Genomic DNA, 4,348 nt, shown 5'->3' with positions numbered 1-4,348 from the left:
TCTCTTCTCATTGTCATATTTATCTTTGGGGGCAGGATTGCTCAGTAGTTTAGGAAGCTATAATTGTGATGATTAGAAGGTTTTAAAAATATTCAATTTCAATTTTAAATATATAATGCTTTTAATTAGGTGGCTTAAAACACTGTCATAAATAGGACGCTTATTCACTTGGAACTTTGTTGCATAACCGATTTAAAAAATAAAAATTTGAACTCAGTATTTGGTGAACTGTAAAAAGTTGGCCAGTTAATTAGAAATGAACTGAAAAAGAAATTTGTGTCTTTAATAAAGAGTACAGTATCTAATCCAGTGGTTCTCAACCCTGGCTGCACATTCAAATCACTTTAGGAGTTTTTAAAAATAATCATGCCAGGCCCTATCCAGGCCAATAAAATCAGAATTTCAGGGGCCCGGACAGCAGCATTTAAAAACTACCCCAGGGCCTCCCTGGTGGCGCAGTGGTTGAGAGTCCGCCTGCCGATGCGGGGGACGTGGGTTCGTGCCCCGGTCTGGGGGGATCCCACGTGCCGCGGAGTGGCTGGGCCCATGAGCCATGGCCGCTGGACCTGCGCGTCCGGAGCCTGTGTTCCGCAACGGGAGAGGCCACAACAGTGAGAGGCCTGCGTACTGAAAAAAAAAAAAAAAGAAAAAAAAAAACTACCCCAGATTGGGGCTTCCCTGGTGGCGCAATAGTTAAGAATCTGCCTGCCAATGGAGGGGACACAGGATCAAGCCCTGGTCTGGGAAGATCCCACGTGCTGCAGAGCAACTAAGCCCACGTGCCACAACTACTGAGCCCACGTGCCACAACTACTGAAGATAGAGTGCCTAGAGCCTGTCCTCCGCCACAAGAGAAGCCACTGAAATGAGAAGCCCCGCACCGCAACAAGGAGTGGCCCCTGCTCGCTGCAACTAGAGAAGGCCCGTGCACAGCAACAAAGATCCAAAGCAGCCAAAAATAAATAAATTTATTTAAAAAATAAAAACTACCCAGGATTGAGAACCACCGTTCAAACCATTTAATTAGTTATTTCTCTCGCTGGTGAAGAGAGAAATAGCTAATTTCATTGTTTTGAATTGTTGGGGAGGAAAAACTACCCACTTTTGTGTTTGAGAGCCTACTAATTAAACTGACAGATTAGCGAAAGAAAAGACAGTTGTAGTCGAGTTAGAGGAAGTTCACAAAAGTGTGACTTAAAGGGGTGGTTAGAATTTGGGGCTTATATATCATCTTGCTAGGGGAAAGGGTGAAGTGGGCTTATAAATGACTTAGAGGAAGTTGTGGGGAGAAAGCACTAATGGGAAAGCCAATGATTTTTAGGAAAGATAAAACGATCCTTAGGAAAATAGATGGTAGATATGGTAGTTCTGTAACGAAAGTCTGTTTAGGTGTCGATATCTCGCCGTCTCTGGTGATGAGTTAATCTTCCCTGGTTGCTCCCTGTAAGGGGATTTATGGCAATGGAGTTCTTTGGGGAGGCTCTGCTATTAGCGAGACAGGATTTCAGGAACTCCAATGCCTTCTACTAAAAATTTTATGCCCCAGTGGCATATTCTGGACCCCTTCAATGTGGATCAAGTAGTTGGAATACTCAATTCTAATTACCATGTGAGTCAGTAAATTCTTAAATTGTTCCTTTTATATTCAGCTGGATCTGTTGAACACATACACAGGCACTCTCCAGGGGGTTTATACTAGCCTGGATTGAAATGTAACACATTTTACAGTTTCAAATCAAAGATACAGTGAGGAAAATATGCACTCTCAAATATGACAGATCCCTTTTTAGGCTTGGGATCTTCTATGAGCATAATTCTATGTCACTCCCCTATTTAAAATCTTTCAGTGACTCGATTCCAGGAAAAGCTTAAAATTCCCTATTACAAAACACCTTAAGCTCCAGCTATGCCAGACTCCTTGGAGAAGGCGTGCCCTTGTGCTGGCACTTCACTTAAATTCTTGTAAGACTCTCCGGGCCTTGTCTGACACCATCTCCACCTCTAAATCAAAGACATGTCCCTTTGTTGTGCTTCCAAGTCATGCTGTGCACACCTCCAGGACTGTTTACCACACTTCTAGAAGACTTTTTAATTGTATGGACTTAATAAGCCTCTTGAGGGCTCAGCCTGTTTTGTTTTGGTATACTTTGTGCTTATCACATAATACATTCAATATCTGAATAAATGGATGAAGCTTATTTTCCTAGTGCTTATAAAATTAAAGGTGTCCTTTAGAAAAAAATGTGTCTAAATGTAATAAAATTGCAGATAAGAACTGTTATGCAACTTAGTATTGGAATAAAGGAAATAGACTAGGCTCTCTAGGAGTCTTATCAGGCTGGGGAGAGAAAGCAAGACAGCAGAGCAGGACCATGTGGACACTATCTACAAGTGCTACAAATGCATTTGATAGTTGCTCCCTCCCTAGGTCTGGGGAAACTGGACCAGATAATCTCTAAGACCCCTTTCCTGCTCTATTACTCCATGATTCTAAGGGATAAACAATTTGTTATCCAGATCATGATAACCTTACATTAGAAAAATACTCTAGAAATGTCAAATTACAGAATCTGTAGGCAAGATGTGAGGGGGAGAAATCTACTAGAATGTGCTTTTGAGAAAACTTATAAACCAGGTTTTGTTAATAGCAAAGGCAAAGAAGAGAGAACTTAGTTTATTCCCCACCACCAAGGATATCTTTACTTCTCCCACTTCCTTTCCCTGTCCCCCATTTATTTCTCTATTTATGCATTCATTCAGCATTTTCCTGAGTATTTCCTTAGTGCTATTTTATTGCCCTACCCTGAAGGAACTATAACCCAGAGCAGTGGTTCTCAAAGTGTGGTTCCGCAGACCAGCAGGGTCAACATCACCTGGAAACATGTTATAAATTCGTACTCTTGGGCCCCACCCCAGACCCTATGAATCAGAAACTCCAGGATTAGGGCCCCAACAATTTTAACAAACTTGCCAGATGTTTCTGATGCACCCTGAAGTTTGAGTACTACTACTCTATAAACACAATTATGATACAGTTTTAGTGGTTTGATAGCAGTTGTACTAGGCACCCAATGTGTTCAGAGGTATGTAGGTGAGAAACGATGACATAACAACTGGCCTGTAGTTCTGGCATGAATAGTTCTTTGAACTCTCATTAGCCTAAGAATAATAAACATTTTCATTACTTAACGTTAACCGTTAGTATGACCAAAACCAGATCAAAAACTCTTTGAGGGCAAAGGGCCGTCTACTTGAATCCCTGATGTTTAAAAAGTATTTGGTGACGGGCTTTCCTGGTGGCGCGGTGGTAGAGAGTCCGCCTGCCGATGCAGGGGCCAGGGGTTCGTGCCCCGGTCCGGGATGCAGCGGAGCGGCTGGGCCCATGAACCATGGCCGCTGAGCCTGCGCGTCCGGAGCCTGTGCTCCGCAGCGGGCGGGGCCGCAACAGTGAGAAGCCCGCGTACAGAAAAAAAAAAAAAAAAAAAAAAAAAAGTATTCGGTGAATCAAAGGCACAATAGCAAATTGTTACTGAAATCTTATTTGACATGCAATATTACAAATCATATGCCGTGCTCCTTCAAGTTGCAAGACCTTGATGTTTTAAGTATAGTAAGAGATATGGAAAATCCAACGGCGTATCTTGAATTTAAGATGTTGCAACCTCAAATGAAACAGTATCCAACTAATGCAAAAGAAATTAACCTTTGCCCCGAGTACAGGGTACATAATTTTGCTACGCGGCTGTGACATACCAGCTGCTAGGATGATGTATACAAACTGCTCATATTAAAGTATAAGTACCTACACACGTCATACAAGGGGTTTACCTAAGAATTTGTGGAACAAAATTCCTTAACAACGGTCCTGAAGGGCAGATCAAGTTATGTTCTCTAACGCCTTCCATCAGGAAACGAAAGTTAATGATCTAAGGAACTTTTGGGAAATGCTATTCAAAGCTTCGAGTCCGCAAGCCACGGTGGCGCCACAACCTAGAGAGTTGCGTCTCTCATCAGTCGCACCCACAAGGCTCTTGGCCGTACTGCCCACGTGCTTCCGAACACTTACCCGCAGGGCCAGCTTGCGTCATGTGACACACCTCGCAGGTCCCGCCTCTCATCTGTGACATCCCCAAAGGTGCCAGATTATTTTTTTAAAGAAAGCTGGCTCCAATCTCCAATAAAAAAGAGAGAGAGAGAACAAGGACTTGCAAGCACTTATCTTCTGTGATTTTCGCTTCTAAGCTTTTCCTCCCCTTTACGAGCAATCTTCCGGCACTACTTTTTCTTTATTAATCGGGCGTCTTCCTGGGCAGCTCCGCTGTTCTGGGTCTTTGCGGGCTATAGGCAC

The sequence above is a fragment of the Pseudorca crassidens genome, chromosome 16 (genome assembly GCF_039906515.1).
Source record: "Pseudorca crassidens isolate mPseCra1 chromosome 16, mPseCra1.hap1, whole genome shotgun sequence".
Lineage (NCBI taxonomy): Eukaryota > Metazoa > Chordata > Mammalia > Artiodactyla > Delphinidae > Pseudorca > Pseudorca crassidens.
The sequence above is the reverse complement of the archived record's forward strand: the minus strand, read 5'-3'. Positions refer to the sequence as shown.